General features: G+C 44.5%; 1 protein-coding gene across 1 annotated transcript in view; it reads left to right on the top strand.

The window, feature by feature from the left end:
- VGLL1 (vestigial like family member 1) overlaps nucleotides 1–5,522 on the top strand; it is an 86,769-nt gene extending 81,247 nt beyond the window's left edge. The window contains exon 5 of the transcript XR_013825589.1: nucleotides 5,389–5,522. The gene's annotated coding sequence lies outside the window, so the exon portion shown is untranslated. The remainder of the gene's footprint in view (nucleotides 1–5,388) is intronic.
- The last annotated feature ends 12,981 nt before the right edge of the window (nucleotides 5,523–18,503 follow it).

Consider the following 18,503-nt stretch of genomic DNA (forward strand, 5'->3'; position numbering starts at 1 on the left):
CGGGACATGTCCACAAAGGACCCTTAGGGAGGGGTTAATTCTTTCATGCTTTTCTGTTGAACACCACAAAGGCCAAAGCCACTTTTAGTGTATAGTTTTGCATCCTGTCTCCGTCATTGTAATCTGTCTAGTCACCCTCATCCCCAACCCTCCAATACTCCTACAGAACTCTGCGTGGTGGAGCTCGTGAGGACTAGAAGGGGAACAGGGTCTGCTCCACTTTCAGCTCTGAGCTCGGGCCCAGGCAGAAGGGTGGCAGCACACTGGGAAGGACCATTGTCCAAGAGCCCCACGTGGCGACAGGCTCGGCAGTGAGCAGTGGCCTATGTGGGAGAATGGCTGACCCACACCCAGAGAAGTGGCTGATCAACGGACATCCGACTGAAGAGCAAACGTGAGGGGGCAAAGCTTCTTCCTCGGACTTTAGGAAAAAAGTGATCCTGGGGGTAGCAGAAGTGACTAATGCTTAGGACACAGAGCTGATGAAATTAGAAGACACCTTACACAACCCATGGCAGCAGTCATTGAATCAGATCAATATCTTCTCTATTTTGTCACTTTTAAAAAGTACGTTTCCACGTTTCATCATTTCTGAAATCAGAATGTGTGATTATGATGATGGTGAGATGTGATGACGACGATGATGATAATAACGGTGGCTACAACTTAATGTGTGCCCGGTGTCATTCTGAGCGCTTTATCTATATTAACTCATTTATAACCCTAGGGATTAGATTATCCCCTCTTTGACAGCTGGGGAATCTGAGGCACAAAAAGGTGAAGTCAGTTCTCCAAGATGTCTCACGGGCACACCTACTAAGTGGTAGAGTCACGACCCTAACCTCGACACTGTCATGCAATTTACCAAAACCATGGGATTTATGTTCTTTCCCCAGAGCTCTTTCTAAACCAATGGTGCCTCTTAAGCTACCCAATAGTACCTTAGAATCGAGGAAATCCAAGTGGTGGTTAAATGGTGCCTACAGTCCGATTCCAGCCCCACCTTCATGCACTGGGGACCGCTGAGGGACAGTGTAGGACAGTGCCAGAAGACACAGCCAGGGGCCTCTCCGTGCATTTGAGCCCCCTATGCCCTCTGATCCTCGGCTTCTTATAAAATGAGGACATTCATAACATTTTCTACCTCACAGAGCTGCTGTGATGATAAAAAGAGCTACTCCATGGGAAGTTCCCGGAACACAGCAAGTGCTCCTTAAATGGAGACCATTTTCATCTTTCATTTGACCTCCTGGTGTGCTCAGATGATGGGCCTTCCCCTCAGTGTTCAGTGAAGGGAGTGGTTCTTACTCAGTGAAGACTAGCATCTTTAACTAGTGCCACCCTTCAGTCAGCCCAGGCTCTATAGACTTTTCCAGTAGTTTAGAGGGTGCAGCAGTGGAAAGGGCTCCCTGCGAAGGCCATGAGGCACCCAGGGAACCACCGCTACCCCATGCCAGGCACAACTTCGTTCCAGATGGGAATGTATGACATTTGCTTACTTAAACTCGAAAACAACTCCTCTAGATTTTTGTTTCACGTCGTTCACCTTTTTCGAATGTTTCAAACCTGACTTAGGTCTGTGAGATGCCCCAGAGGGCTTTGTTAGGAAACACAAATACTCAGGTCAATGGAAAACAGACACTGCCATCTTGAAGCAATGGGTGACCATGCCAAGAAATACATTCGAAATTAATGATCCACGTGCTGAAGTGGACCAGAGGGGATGTTGGGAGTGAGCCCATGGTAAGCAGACAAACCCGCTTCTCCCAAGCTTATTTCCTCCTGTTCTCTCCGTGGAATAGAAGACAAGGTTTTAATCCTCCCCAAGGTAAAAACCCTTTGTTATGGGTTACTATCATGGAATCAGTGAATTTTAAGAAGGGGTTGGAGAAAAAAAGTGTGGTCAAGAAGGGAGAGAAAAAGGTGCCGGACGACCCTAGTGGTAGGACATCTCTGTGGAGGAAGGGGAAATAGAATTCGAGGTTGCACTGTTGTTGCGTTTTCTTTTATAGGAGACATCTTTTTTTGTTGTTGTTGTTGTTGTACGCGGGCCTCTAACTGTTGTGGCCTCTCCCGTTGCGGAGCACAGGCTCCGGACGTGCAGGCCCAGTGGCCATGGCTCACGGGCCCAGCCGCTCCGTGGCATGTGGGATCTTCCCGGACCGGGGCACGAACCCGTGTCCCCTGCATCGGCAGGTGGACTCTCAACCACTGCGCCACCAGGGAAGCCCCTATAGGAGACATCTTGAAATTGACCTGCGGATTATTGTAAATAACTACAAGTTTGGCACCTAGCTCCCAGAGACCATCTCATCCCATTTTGCTACAAAGGTCAGTTAGGATGTGCCTCTCTGGTTTCTATTTTCACTTTGACCTACTCCTCTGGGAATGTACATGGATCTTTGGTTTGAAGATTTCAGATTCTCCCCCTCAGCAAGTGTCTCTAGGAGCAAGACCCAAACCACACCCAGCCACCATATCTTTGCCCCTAGTAGCAAACTCATGACCCTGTCATTATAAGCACACTGCTTCAACCAGCTAACCAGGTACAACTAAGCCAGCTAAGGCGTCAAGTCCTGCCTAAGAGCCCCAGGTAGGATTTCTTCCTCTATATAATAGCCGAACTCTGGATCTCATCCCAGTATTCAGCAAAATTTTGCTTTGGCTCAGCTTTTCTGAAAATGAAATCAGTCATCTCTGAAAGGTAAAGTGTCTGCTAGGGCCACCTCTGGGCATGGTGCCCACCCAACTCATAGTTTCCAGATAGTACTATGGTGCTCATTTGGCCTTTAGAAGTTGACAGCCTTGATTCTCTGAGGAAGAGGCAGGTATGAAAAACACTTGGGGGAAATGTGTGGGTGGGTAACAAATAATTATAAGCCAGACATTTGGTGAACTATTGTTCTAGGTGTGTTGAATCCTTAGAGGATAAGTCACCACCTCCAATCTTTTCTGGAAGTAGCTGGGGAGAAGATAAATAATACATGAAATGAGCGTCACAGGTAGAGTTTAACAAAAACACACAAGAGCAGCTAGAGACACTGAGAGCTGGGTAACACTCGTCACAGACAGTGGGAGAAACAAGAATAGCATAATGATTAAGGGATAGGCAGTGGAAGGGGGCTGCCTAAGTTTAGATCCTGCCTTGCTATCCATAGGTCAGTAAGTTAATTAACCTCCTTGGGCCTCAGTTTCCCAATCTGTAAAATGGGTATAGTAAGAGGAGAGCTACCTTAAGGAATTATTGGAAGATTAAATGTGTTATTATATAGAAAATGATGCCAACACAGCTAAGCATATGATAAGTGCTCTATATCATTGTTTCTGAGTTCCAAATGTTTCTAGAATGTTCAACTGACTTTGGCTGCTATGCCAGTTTAGTGAGCAGCCATTACAAACAGAGCAATTCAAAGGCGGATGAGAGGAGAGCTGCTGTGAGTAAAACTTCCAAATTCAGGTCACCGATTACCGCCCGCAAAGTCTTATTCTACACACCCACATTTTGGGGGCAGGGGAGAGTGGGGAGTGTTTCCGCATGGAAATTAAAGATTGAAATTGCTTATTTCAGGAAAAGCAAAATTAAACAACATGGAGATACAACTGGGGCCGTCCCCCACCTACTTCCTAGGCAGCTTCATAGGAAGCTGGCATTGGCCCTTTGAGCAATGCGGGGTCATCTGGGTCTGGTTCTGTCACACACCTACTCTTTTCTATTCCACCATGTAACAAAGAACCAAGTCACCATTCTTCGGTTGCCGATCACTTTGATGAGTGCAACTCTTCATTTCCTAGTAACCGTTTCCTTCCTCATTACTAAGCCCTACCACCCGAAGGCCTCTGAGCTCTTCCACTCTGACTCAGAACAAGAAGCCCGCATGGCAAGCCCGACGCCATGAATCAGAGCTTTTCCAGTGTTTGTTGATAGGAAGGGAAGAATGCAGATATGGCAACAGTGATCACAATGTCGACGGCTTTGGAAACCTCTCAAACCAATTTCTAGTTGCTCGTCATCTAAAGATTGTTCCTGAGGGGTAAAGCACCTTGATGTGAAGGCGGAAACGATGATGCAGAGACTACGAAGGGCTCCCTCTCTACCCCACCTCATCCTATGTCCCACTCACTCCCCTGGCCCATGTGTGCTTCGTCCCTCTGGACAGGAAGAAAGGATTCAACACCAAATTCGCGTGAAGGTATTGGTGGTCCTAAGTGTGACTCCCTTAGGTAGGATTTACAAATTATTTTTGACCTCACCACGTAGCTTGTGGGATCTTAGTTCCCCAACCAGGGATTGAACCCGGCCCCCAGCAGTGGAAGCATGGAGTCCTAACCACTGGACCGCCAGGGAATTTGCTGTGTTTACAATTTGAAGGGAATCCCAGCTAGGCTAAGGAATCTCTAGTGGTGGACACCCAAACCTCTGTGACCTCTAGTTCCCAAACCCCAGAATGACATGAGCTAGTCTAGATGAGACCTTTCTCAATGATCCCAACTAAACCATTTCCCCCACCCTGGTCGTTCTCTAACCAATGACCCCTCTTCATTTTCTTCATAAGTCTCATTACTATCTAAAATCGTCTTAATAATTTATCTATTTATTTGATTACCGTTTGCCTATCCTGTCAAGTATGGTTTGTTCATTCCTGTATCCTTTAGGGCCCAAAACAGTGTCTGTCACATAATAGGTGCTCAGTAAATATTTGGAAAGCGAGTGAAAGAATAATGAACTGAAATGATTTTTTTAAAAGTTCTCCTGAAAATAAATTGTTCACCTCCCCATAGCCTTTGATAATTCAGACTCTGTACATTTTTTTACGGGGCAAACAAGACTACCCTCTGTCCCACCTGTACATTAAATTGCATATGGCTGTGGCTATGATAAGGAGCACCCGTTATATTGTCACCATCGTCACTCAAGGTACTTTTGGCGAGAGGTAAGCTGGAGTACCGGCCGCCAGAGGCCAGAACGCTCTCCTGGATCTGTACACACCAGCTTGGGGCTGGAAGGTAACACTTCACTTCTAACGTAATTGAAAGGCTGAAGAGGAGTTTGAAAGATGAAGATAACAGGTCTCCACACGACAACCCCACAGAGCTGAAAGTTCAAAGGTTTCCACTTTGTTAGATGTACATCTTCTAATGATCCCCCGCTCTCTATGGCCTTTGCCTACAATAACCCTCACAACAGCAATAAAGTGTGTAGGTGGCGAGTATTATTAGGCACATGTGCAGGTGGAGAAAGTGAGGCACGGCCAAGGCAGGGTGAGGTGAATCAACAAGCTGGCTTCTTGCGGACTCCGTTCAAGTCACCGCTCATTGAGTGCCTGCCTTGTACAAGGCATGATTCTCCAGCCATGTTAACCAATAACCCATGTTATTGCTCCCTTTCAGACAGACCCGGGCTTGCTTGGCTCAGGACTGGAAGAGGCTTTTCTGACAACCTACGAGCTGAGCATACGGCCAGAAACGAACAGAGCCGGGAAGACCAGAGCCCCTGAGATGACACACAGTGCTTAAGAGTGGTGGGTTTCCTGTGTAGAATGAAAGGAAGCTTCTGATTGGTTCATGAACACAAGGCTCACTCTGGAGCCAGGCACTGTGCTTCCCCTGCATTATCTCACTGGGTTCTCATAACCCTGAAGATATAAAGTATCTCTATCCCCCTTTTACAGATGAGGAAACTGAAGTTTACTGACTTGCCCGAGATCACAGAGCTAGTAAGTGGCAGAGCCACTTGAACAGGAATCACCGTGTCTCCCTGATTCTGGAGTCATCCTTAAGGCATCTGTGTTTCCAGCTGAAGACATGCCAACCGGTTTGCTACAGCATTCGGGCAGGGCACTGGGAATCTGTCATCCTACACAGACCAGAAGGCTCATTCAGCTGGAGCTCCACCATCACTGTTGGCTTCAATGGCCGCATGAACAGCACAAGCGCTCGAATGAGGAGCGAACGCATGAATCATGTCGGTCTTGAATTTAATCTTTGAGAAGATGGAACCACGTGTTTAGAGGCTTCTGCTGGAAAGTAACATTTTATGACGATTTCTAGCCAACAGCAGGTATAATTTGTAAGTTCCCACACATAAAGGGCTGGCCTTCAGCTGTGCGATAAATGAGCCTCTCTAGGAAAGTTTTCCCCCAATGGTTCTGGAAAGTTGGGATTGCTTGCCTCCACTGTCTTCTCTTGTATGCAGTGACTAAGCAGGAGTAAGTTGCAGTGATCATGAGCAAAGGCTCTGCAGTCAGGCTGCCTGGATTCTGTTCTTGGCTCTGATTCTCGTTAGCACTATAATCTTAGGCAAGTTACTTCATCTTTGGGTACCTCCATTTCCTCCTCTGTCTCGTGGATTAACTGAGTTATTGTTTGTAAAGCACTTAGAACCTGGCCTGTAGCAACACTCCATAAGTTACCATGCTGCTTCAAGTAAGGAATGATCCTGTGATGAAGAACTGGCCTGCCGACAGACCACCTCATAAAAAAAGCAGATGCACCAAGTTGAAGGTTAAGCCTACGAGTTAAAACTTCCGTGCACCAAGTATTTCTCTTTCGCCTTTCCAGTGTTTGTTGTTGAATTCCAGAGTAGTAGTTAGATTGTGCCCCACCAGAAGCCATACTCTCTGACACCAAAACTCAGAATTGCCCACCTCCGTCTTCTAGCAACTCTGCCTAGGTGACTCAGCACTCACTTTCTAATTCCCCCATAGAACTCTAAACCCGAGGCTGGTCTGAACCACAACAGTGGGTGACATTGGCAGTGTATTTTGGGTGGCCCCTCTCACTCCTTCCTTCAGCATCTCCCTCCTCCGAGTCTCCCTGCTACTCTGTGCCCTTGTAATGACCCTGCCTGGGCAGGGCTCCTTGCAAAGAGACACCCATCAGGCTATTGGTCTAGGGCTCCAGACCTTCCCCAAATGGGATTCTGGTTGAGCAAAGCCTACATCCCCAGTAGCTAGTTGGATTCAAATAGCCTAACCCCGCATTCACGAAACAAATGGGCTCCACCTAAAATTGCTTCCTAGGGACTTCCCTGGTGGTCCAGTGGGTAAAGCTCCACGCTCCCAATGCAGGGGGCCAGGGTTCGATCCCTGGTTGGGGAAGTAGGTCCCACATGCATGCCGTAACTAAGGAGTCCGAAAGCTGCAACTAAGGATCCTGCAGGCCACAACTAAGACCCGGCACATCCTAAATAAATAAATATTTTAAAAAATAGCTTCCTAATCTTTGTGAACTGCAGGACTGATCCAAGACAATTTTGTCATCACCAAGTTGTTTTTCTCCATCCCCCCCTCATGATGGACTCCTTCCTCTTGCCAGTCCACCCTTGATAGGTAAGACCTCTATTTTTTCAAGGTCAGCCATAGCAAACCACATCTTAGGAGCATCTGAATAGGAGGTCTATAACATCTCTATTATGTTCTCAGTGGTGAAATATTTGATGCCGTTATTATCTTTTTTTTAATTTCTGAGATAATCTGTTACCATTTTTTCCCTGAAAGTTAAGAGCTTTGGGGAATTTTATATTGGAAAGCTCCAAAAGATTGAAAAAAAAAAGGCATGGTTATCTTTTCATGGATTCAGAAGAGCACATATTTTCAGTAAAATATAATATCAATTCATGCATGTGGAGAGTTTTCATGAAACATTCATCTATTCTTATGAAATGTTGGGTTTTGTGCAAATAGAACTATATGGTGCATGATTTTAGTATTGAATTGATGGATCTCCTCCCTGAGATCTGAGTTCTCTTACTTAACAAACACTTTTCCCTTCTCTCGGCAGCCCTATACTTGGATTTGTTTGCACTCTTCCGCTCCTCTACACTGCTCCCATCCCACTCCACTATCAGTTGCTCATTCCTGTTTATTGTAGAAACAAAGAAAGACGGGACTTCCCTGGTGGTCCAGTGGGTAAGACACCACGCTCCCAATGCAGGGGCTCCGGGGTTCGATCCCTGGTCGGGGAACTAGATCCTGCATGCATGCCACAACTAAGGTCTGGAGCAGCCAGAATAAATAAATAACTATTTTTTAAAAAAAGAAATAACGACAACATGCTATGGGGTAAATTATGTCCCTCAAAATTCATATGTTGAAGTCCTAACCCCCAGTACTTATGACTGTATTTGGAGATGGGAGTCTTTAAAGAAGTAGTTAAGTTAAAAAAGGTCATGGGTGTGGCCCTGATCCAATATGACTGGTGTTCCCTATGAGAAGAGATTAGGACACAGAGGCACACAGAGGGAAGACTATGTGGAGACATGAGAGGAGATGGTCATCTACAAGCCACGAGGATAATCCTCAGAAGAAACCAACCCTGCAGACACCTTGATTTTGTATGTCTAGCCTCCAGAACTGTTAGATAATAAATTTATGTTGTTTAATCACCCAGTCTGTGGTACTTTGTTACGGCAGTCTACAGTCAATTAATATTATTCTTTTTGGATAGGTAAGGTGATCAAATATCCAAGTCTTTAATGACCTGTATATGCCAAGGGGCCAGGTATCCTGGGGCAAGTCCTCAAGAGGACAGATATATTCCAGGGCTCAGGGTCACTGATGTGAAATAGCTGTGGTTCAACCAATGGTGACTACAGAGCTCAGCACTTTGTCCTCACAGCCTGGGACTCTGGCCCCAGGAAAGTCTATGTTGTGATCCACTCAGTTTATGGGGAACAGTGAAGCTCAGGGGGGCACATCCATTTTGTGGATGCCCCTCCCTTCCCAGCACAGCCCACCTAGTCTGAGGCATGTAGTGAAAAGAGGTACCAGCTGCAACTGGAAACAATAGGCCTGATTGCCTTGGCCATTGACACAGACTCAGGTGAAGAGCCCAGAATAAAGGAAAAGAACTCTCTCTAGGACCACAGCAGAGAGACAAAGGCCCTGGACTGAGAAACCTGGCTTCTTAATCTGGTTCTCAAGGACCTTGAGCAAATTACCCAACCTCTCAGGGCCTCTTTTTCCTTATCTGTAAAAATGAATGGGTTGTACCCCCTTCCTGCTAAGGCAGGATTTCTCAAGGTGGGATCAGCATGAACCAGCTGCAGCCCAATCATCTGGGATACCTGTTCCCAATAGCATCCTGGGCCCTAACACGGACAAACCAAATCAGAATCTCCTGTGTTGGAATCTGCATTTTAGCCCATTGCTCCAAGGTCTCTTTCAACCCAGTATCTCATGAGTCTATGACCTGTTACCTACTCCACCATCCCCATCATCCCTTTAGAAACAGGATGACTTTCTCCCTGGACCCTTCGCTGTTCTTAGCTTCCGGTTTGATCCTTAGTGCAGCTAGTATTGTGCTTTCTGGCTCTAAAAGCCATATTTCTCCTTCCAGCAAAGGATGGCCCAGAGCAAGGAGAAAAGCAAAAATAAAAGTTTGGTGGGAAATAATTTCGAAACTTCTAAGTTAACATAAACTTTTGATATTGTCTGGCTTTTAATTTTCCAGAACTTGTTTGTCCTTCATGAACACAAATAATCAGTAGGTAGCCTCACTAAAAATTTCCTTGAACTGGTTCCTTTGACTGAAAAAACAACGGAGAGAAGGGTAGGTTCGCTAATCATTTGAGTTCTACCTCGCATAATTGTTTTGCATATCAGTATTTTGGCCTTTCCTGCTAAAGGTCTTTCCTTGGGTTTGCAAACAGGAGTTTGAGAAGAGTCCTGGTACTGACTGAGCTTTCTTGGTAATGTCACATAATTTCCAACCACAAAGTCAATTTTCATTTGAGTCAGAGCAATTAGAGGAAGACAATGGCTGTGGACAAAACGACTGAAATATTTTATCGAGGAAGCCAAATAGGTAATTCGAATGGGAAAAGGTCTTTTTTACAATAATGGGGTACAAGCTGCCACCTTTGAGCAGCGAGAGGCCCAGAAGATGTTCTTAAAGAAGAGGAGAAAATATGAGTATTCAAGACTCCCTCTCCACAGGTTATAGGGAATGGCATTGAAGGCTGCTTCCCTGGGTCCTTCTGTAACATCTGTTTCTATAATTCAAAGTTGAAACCTTGATTTCCAGTTGATTTAGCACTGCCTGTATTCCAGTGCCTGGGTTGGTGCCTCAGGGAAAGATGTTTATTTCAACTGGTCCAGCATACTATTGATCAGAGTCCCAAGATCACAAATACACATGATCTTGGCCTCAGTATAAAAACATACTGTAGAGCTAGCTAGAAGAGTGCAGAACACTCATTTTTAGCCAAGCTGAGCTTTAACTAAAGGCGTGGTACGCTGTTTAGAGGACAGAATAGCTAAAGCCACCAAATGTTTAAATGGCCCTTTTCACTTGAGAATACTGTCGCTGGAAGCTTTGTTACTTCCTGAATCCGGGCAGCCAGCGATGAAGAATTCTTTGGATGAAGGTCATGCTTTATTCATGAAATTCAGGATACTTTAGAGGGTCCATACTTTTTCCAAGAGGACCACAATGCAAATGACTTGGATTGATAATGCTTGTGGAAATCAACAAACACAAATTATAGATTGCAAGAACGTCTAAACGTTTACTGGTTTCGAAGTAAAAGGTAGGGTTGGAAGTTTTCAGCGACGTGACAAAATGCAGTAACCCTTATCAGAACTACAGAGTCTGGATGACACCTCCATCAGCTGAGCCACTTAGAGTCAGAGAGTTTCCGCTTCTCACCTTAAGGTGTAATGTGATACCCTTCAAGAGGCTAGCATCTTCTCACTTGGTTACCGCAGAGGAGGTAGGGTATAAACCCATCAGGTCACCTTCTCCATCAAACCCACCAACCAGATTAAAAGGTGTGGGAGAAGCGTCCACATATACAAGCCCCGCATCAAGGCCATCGAAACAGCTCTTTAGCTGGGAGTAGGTCATATAGGTGCCAATACAGAGGATGGCAGATGTGGGTCACTGAAAATGACTCGTCCCTTGGCACTCACATGTACTCCATTGCTCATGGAGGGGTACCTGTGTAGACAATCCTGAACCTGACGCTACTCAGGCCTTGGAGCTCCAACTTAAGGGTCTTTGAAGAAATAACTATCTCCACCAGAGAGAATAGAAACGCTTTGAGAGCAGCAGCCATGTCTTAAACCTCTTAACTCTGCACTTACTGCAGAGCAATAGGAGAAAAATCACAGTCTCACAGTGGTGTGATGTTACTAAAGGAAGCATTCTATTATGTTGCCTTTTAAAACGGTGGTTATTAAAATGTGGGGTAACATAGAAAGATGCTTATTAGGAAAGGGTAAGTAAAGATAAACACATGAGGTGATGGAGGTGTTAATTAACTAGCTGGGGGAATCCTTTCACAAGGTATACGTATATCAAATCATCACAACATATACTCTAAATATCGTACAACATTGTCAATGATACCTCAATAAAGCTTAAAAAACAAAGGTAAGTTTAAAAAAGCAGGATACAAACATGTGGGTTCTATAATTACAAGGAACATTTTTGTGTGAAGAAAAGATGAAGGAACTGTGACAACAATGGCTATGCTAGAAAGGCAGGTTTGTGATTCATTTATTCCTTTTCTCTTTCTTTTCTTTGGCAATATCATTAAAGAATGTGTTTTCAGCATTTTATTTAAGAGAAGGGTTTCTGTCCAGTTATTGTAAAGCTAAGTTCCCAGGCTGGCAGCATGAGTTGATTTTTTCTCTTGCCTAACTCAGTCTTCCAGAAACGGAGAATCTCAGCGAGGTGAGCAATGCTTCATCCTAAAAAGGTTGCCTAGGAGAGGGGCTCCGCTGGGCTCTTGGCTGGCGATGAGTAGGCTCAGAGAAACTCTGAATCACCCCAGAATGAGACGATCAGCCTCAGTCCCGTCAGTTGCTCTAAATTGAGGTCACGGTGCAGCCCATTCTTCCGTGTGCCTGCCAGTGCAGTCTCAGCTGAGCCAAAGGAGGAGGATAAGGTCCAGACGGAGGCCCCTGATTTCAGCGCCAAGGGCATGGGGCCTGAGGTAGGGAAAAGGGACGTGGAGGCTGCTGGGTGCGAGCTGGTACCTCCATTTCTCGGGAAGGAATATGACCTTCGTGGCTAGGACTTGCCGCTTAGAGCTTTCCCCGGTCCCCACAGGTCATCCAGTGAATCTAGGTTGACCAAAATATTTTGTGAGGGCTGCTTACTACATTGACAAAAAAAAAAAATCTCGAAAATACATTTGAATCAATCCAGCAATTGTTCATTGCAAAAAATGAGGGGTGGAGGAACAGGGCACCCAAGAAGCTTAATACCTAGTACTTGCTGAGGACAAAAGAAACAGGTAAGTACCAGTGCCTGGTGCTACAGAGTGAAGTGCCACATGAATGGAAGAGAACTCCAAGGCTACCATGACAACCTCCAAATTTCTCTGCCACCCGCAGGGCACTGGAGCTGATTTCATTTGATTATTAGGCTTTGGTATTTGATAGTTATGGAATTTGCCTCTGAGAGCCAGGGCCCTCTACATATGATTTACAGAATCAGTTCCTCCTAGGGACAAATTGGGAAACAGCTTAAGTAGAAAGATGCTCACGCCCACACAGTGTTCAGGGAGAAAAGGGGTCATAAACTTACATATTCAGTTGGAGTCCAGTGATGCCTTATGTATGCATATTTATTTCTTTATTGAGAGAGAGAGAGCATGCAAGCTGGCGAGCCTGGAAGGAAACACTCCAAACTGTTATCAGTGGTTATCTTTGGGTTGTGGGTGCTTCTTGTTTCCTCCTTTATATTTTTCTGCATTTTAAAGTTTCCCACAATGAGCACTTATCACTTTTCTCATCAGAAAACCAGAGCTCCATCAGGCATCGGTGGGTGAAGCATTCTAAAATGTAGAGGTGTCTGTGAAAAATAATAAAATGGGTTTAAGAACAATTTTAAAGAAATCCCTGGCTAACTGAAAATGAATTCTTAACAGCAATTAAGCCTCTTGGGGTAAACTTTTTTCCACTGAGATCCAGGGCGGCAGCCACACCCTCCCATAAAGCTGCTCTAGTATCTGAGCATCTTGACAGAGGGCCCAGGGCCTGAGCAAACAGGAGCTGAGGGCCTACTGTGTGCCCAGCAGTGCATGGGGAGGGCTGGGGCTGCCCTTTCTGCTCTCCATTGTCAGTGAACCCAACGCCCACTACTTAGAGGAGGAATTTGCATTTTATCTGACTACATCCCTTTCAGCATCCTCTACTGTAGTGAGAGCCACCGTAGCACAGAGGTTAAAAGCACAAACCCAGGAATCAGACAGATTTGGATTTTCGTCTGCTTTGGGCTGCTTACTAGCTTGGCCAGTTAACTGGACCCTTCCCGGCTTGGATTCTTTTCACAAGTGGCTGCTGGGAGCTTCGAATGAGGTAAAGCACATCAACTCCTCAGCATGGACTGGGCATGTAGTAAGTAGTCAGCCCATGTTCGTCCCATCCTATTTCCTTCCCACTCTCACCCCAGGTTCTGAAGTATTGCGGTATCTTGTCAAGGGTCAAAGAGGAAAGAATCTCAAAAACATAGCCATACAAGGCACCGGGTGAAGAAAGAGGATGGCAATGTGGGATGCAGTGAAAATATTTGATACCGTTTCCTGGCCATCCACAAGAAGCACAGATTTTCTGTGTGTAAGGAAGGGCCATGTTGTGTGGTAGATGATTCCGTTGCCATGGAGTTTAGAGAAAAGAGAGCTTCTGGAGGAGCTAATGCTGGGGCTGGCTCTTGGAGGGAGGGGTATGAAGGAGGTGTGAAAGGAGAGGGGGATATGGCAGGTAAGGTGAATGAGAGTGAAGGCACAATGGGGCAAGAGGGATGCTGGGCTGTCGGCCTAAATAAACAGCTTACTTACAGCAGCAGTTGGTGGGTAGAATATAGGAACAGCAGAGACCCTCGGGGAACATTCTGTGGTCCAAACTTCTCATTTTACATCAAGAAAAACTGAGACCCAGAAAGGGAAGGCCACGCGGCGACACAACTGGTCAGGAGCACAGCCAGGACGAGAAGCTTGGACTGGGACAGCCTTGGGGGCAGGGCTCCCGCCTTAGTCAAAATTGAGTGGGGGGGGAATAGAGGGAAAATGGGGCATGACTGCTAAAGGGAATGTTCTAGAATTTGAGGGTGGTGATGGTTGCACAATTTGTGAATATACCAGAAAGCCCTGAACTACACACGTTAAATGCACCCAATTATATGCTATGGGAATTATATCTGAATCAAGGTGTTATAAAAATACTGAAACCCCAGGGCCCATCCTGGGTCGTGGCCCAGGACGGGGGTTCAGCGGCTGGGAGAGGAATGGGGCAGGTGAACGGCAGGACAGCAGAGTGCGGTACCGTTCAGACCATTTCGCCACTGCGAAACCACTCACACCAAGCAGAAAAGCCTGGGTGCCACCTAGGTGAGGTATTGAATTCATTCTCTGAAGTTCTCAGGTCTGGCCTTAGATGCCATTTCTCCCCCTCCTTCCCTTGCTCAGGATGCCCTTGATCTCTTCATAAACACTTGAGATCAGAGGGTGCCCTGATCGTAGGGGCACCAGGTGTTAGGTTCCGGGTGCTGGCAGGGCGCTAGCTGGGGCTGTGGAGACCCTGGGGTTTGGGAACTACTTGGGCCAACAGAAGCCCCAGGCAGCTCCCCCATGGCCTCTGGCAACACAACAAACCCCAAAGAGGGGTTCAGCCTTGATGTTCACCTGGGTTATACAGCTTTGCAACTTTCCACAACTTTTTGTGAAGTTATAAGGGCTCCCTCTTGACTATAGTGGTAAAGTTTTTGGTGAATCAAATCACATATCCCCACAACTATTTTTCCTTAGTTCTCTTTCATTTTTCATTCACTCACTCATCCCCCCAAACAGAAATGGCCCTTGCCCTTGTGGACTTTAGGATCTAGTGGAAGAAAGATCAATCAAATCATCACGGTGGTAGGCAGAATTCTAAGATGGCCCCCCAAGATTCCCATGCCCTGGTGTACATGCCTTCTGTAAATCCCCTGCCCTTGCACGTCAGCAGGACCTGTGACTACGATGGGACATCACTCCTGTGATTAGGTTACATTATACTGCAGAGGTGAAGGGATTTTGCAAATGTAATTAAAGTCCCAAATCAGTTGGCTTTGAGTTATTCAAAAGAGAGTTTATCCTGGTGGACCTGACAATGCATCACCAAAAGAAATTGTAAGATGACAATTTGGACAAATGCTACAGGAGGGGAACGCATGGTGCTATGAGGGTCTGCAATGGGGATCTTTGAAACAACAATCTAATACTCAGCACATTATGTTCTGTTTTCCAGGTGCTGTTCTTGGTGCCCTGTTTAGGGCTCACAATAGCCCTAGGAGCAGAGACCCATTGTTGGCCCATTTCACAGGTGATGAGATGACGGCATAGAGAGTTTAGTAACTTGTCCAATGTTGTGTGCTTAGAGAATGATGGAGTTGGGATTTGAAGCCAGGAAGTGTGGCTCTTGTTCTGAGGGTCCAACCAAGCTGCTTAGCCCAGAAAAACATTCCTTGGGTGGGCAGGTGGGCAGTGCTTGAGGGCAAACAGGAAGTTTGAGCTTAATCTTTCTTGCCTCTTTCCCCCTCTTTGGTTTCTATGGTACTGCCCAATCCTGAGTCTCTATTCTTTGACCCTGCCTTGCTTCTCTTCTTTCTTGTACCTAATTGTGAGATTCCTCCAAGTTATGGTTACTTGCTCTCCGCCCTCTCTTTTTTTAAGTTGTCTTTCTTTCTGAAAGTGCATTCACTCTAATGAATGATCTTTTAGGTACTGTGAGTCACTCAGTTAATTTTTAGTCATGAATCAAAGCTGATTTCAGAATCAAATGATGTACAGTCGACCCTCTGTATCCTCATCTGTGGAATCCGCAGGGTTCTACACCTGCGGATTCAACTAACCACTGACCGAATATTGACCCTCTCTATCCACAGATGCAGAGCCACAGAGCATCCACGGATACAGAGGGGGATCACTGTAAAGGACTTGAGCATCTGTGGGTTTTGGTATCCGAGGGGAGTTCTGGAACAAATACCCTGTGGATACTGAGGAGTGACTGTATATGTCAATTTGTGTAGAGGTAGTAAAAGTAACTTGAGTGAAGTGACTACTACACCAGTTTGCAATTCTAGCTACTCAGTAGCATCACGTGGGGAAGCTGCCCAGGTGATTCTAATGTGCAAATGGGGCTGGGAACCAATGGTTAATACAACCAGTGAAGCCAATCAGTACAATCTTCCTAAAGACCTTCTTAAAAGAGGGTCTAGGAGTTAGCATAGAGGGGTAGTCAGGAAGTGTTACTTTGTTTACAAGACCATGCATGAACAAACAAGCTAGAGCGGCAGTAAAAACATTCTACATCCACTGGTGCAAATGAAGAAACCGGGAAAACTGAAAATTGACAGTATATCACTTACCTTAGTGTGCTGCACACAGTGTTAATGAGTGTTACACAGGTGAGAAAAAAGGCAGTAAGAGGTGGAGGGGGAGCTGAGTGTACTGTGATAGCACTTCATATATATATATATAAAACTGAATCGTCAGACACTGAGAAGTATATATTATTATCACTATTTAAAATATTAGGAAACTGAAGCACATAAATGTATGACATGCCCGAAGTTAGAGATAGTAAGGCTGAACTATAAATTAACTTATGAATGAAGACTGTCACTATTCTTTCTCTTCTAAAAGCATTATCAGGGGGACTTCCCTGGAGGTCCAGTGGTTAGGACTCCACGCTCCCAATGCAGGGGGCGCGGGTTCAGTCCCTGGTTGGGGAAATAAGATCTGGCATGCCGCATGGTGAGGCATAAAAATAAATAAATAAAATAAAAGCATTATCAGAAATTGATGTTGAATTGTTTTGCTTCTTCACCATTTATCACAATAGTGTTCTGTTACTAAAGGGAATTCAAATAATAGATTTTCTAATATTAAGCTATTTTTGCATCTTGAATGAGTCCCTCTTGGTGAAGGTATGAGTATATTAACATACTGCTAGATTCCATTTACTAGTATTTTACTTAGCATAGTTTCAGAAAATATTTATGTGTGAAACTGATAGGCAGTTCAATTTTCCATGTTCTTTGTGAGGTTTTTAAAATTTTATTTTAACACAACACTGTTAATCAACTGTGCTCCAATATAAAATAAAAATTTTTTAAATTAATTAAAAATTTTTTATTTTATTGTGGTAAGAACACCTAACATGAGATTTACCCTCTTAACAATTTTTTAAGTGTACACAATTTTTAAAGCGTACCTATTGTGAGTATAGGTACAATATTGTACAGCAGATCTCTAGAGCTTATTCATCTTGCTTAACTGAAACTTTTGCCCATTGATTAGTAACTCCCCATTTCCCCCATCCCAACCGCTGGCAAACACCATTCCACTCTTTGATTCTATGATTTTAACTATTTTAGATACCTTATATAAGTGGAGTCATGCAGTATTTGTCTGTCTTTCTGTGACTGACTTACTTCCACTTAGCATAATTTCCTCAAGGTTCATCTATGTTGTCCCATACTGCAGAAGTTCCTTCTTTTTTAAGGCTGCATAGTATTCCGTTATATGTCTATACCACATTTTCTTTATCCAGTTGTCTGTCAATGGACATTTAAGTTGTCTCCACATCTTGGCTATTGCTGCAATGAACATAGGAGTGCTAATATCTCCCTGAGATCCTTATTTCAATTCTTTTGGTTATATACCCAGAAGTGGAATTGCTGGATCATATGGTAGTTCTATTTTTAGTTTTTTGAGGAAGTTTCATACTGTTTTCCATAATGGATGCACCATTTTGTATTCCCATCAACATGTGCAAGGGTTCCATTTTCTCCACATCCTCATCAACACTTGTTGCCTTTTATTTTTTTTGAGAATAGCAATTGTGACAGGTGTGAAGTGATGGCTCATTGTGGTTTTGATTTGCATTTCCCTCATGATTAGTGACATTGAGCATTTTTTATGTATCTGTTGGCTTTTGTATGTCCTCTTTGGAGAAATGTCTATTTAAGTCTTTAGCCCTTTTTAAGATTGAGTTGTTACTTTTTGTTTTCTTTTTTGGTAATAATTCCTTATATATTTTGGCGAATAACCCCTTATCAGATATATGGTTTGAAAATATTTTATGCCTTTTCACTCTTTTGAATGTTTTCTTTACTGTACAGAAGATTTTTAGTTTGACATAGTCCCACTTGTCTATTTTTGTATTTGTTGCCTGTGCTTTTGATGTCATATCCATGAAATCATTACCAAGACCAATGTTGTGAAGATTTTCCCCTATGTGTTCTTCTAGGAGTTTTATAGTTTCAGGTCTTCTGTTTAAGTTCTGAATTCATCTTGAGTTGATTTTTGTGTATGGTGTAAGATAAGGGTCCAATTTCATTCTTTTGCTTGTGGCTATCCAGTTTTCCCAACATCATTTGTTGAAAAGACTATCCTTTCACTGTTGTGTATTCTTGGCACCCTTGTCAAAGATAGTAGACAGTATATATGTGGATTTACGTCTGGGCTCTCTGGTCAGTTCCATTTATCTATATGTCTGTTTTTAGACCAGTGCCAT

The sequence above is a fragment of the Stenella coeruleoalba genome, assembly GCF_951394435.1.
Source record: "Stenella coeruleoalba genome assembly, chromosome: X".
Lineage (NCBI taxonomy): Eukaryota > Metazoa > Chordata > Mammalia > Artiodactyla > Delphinidae > Stenella > Stenella coeruleoalba.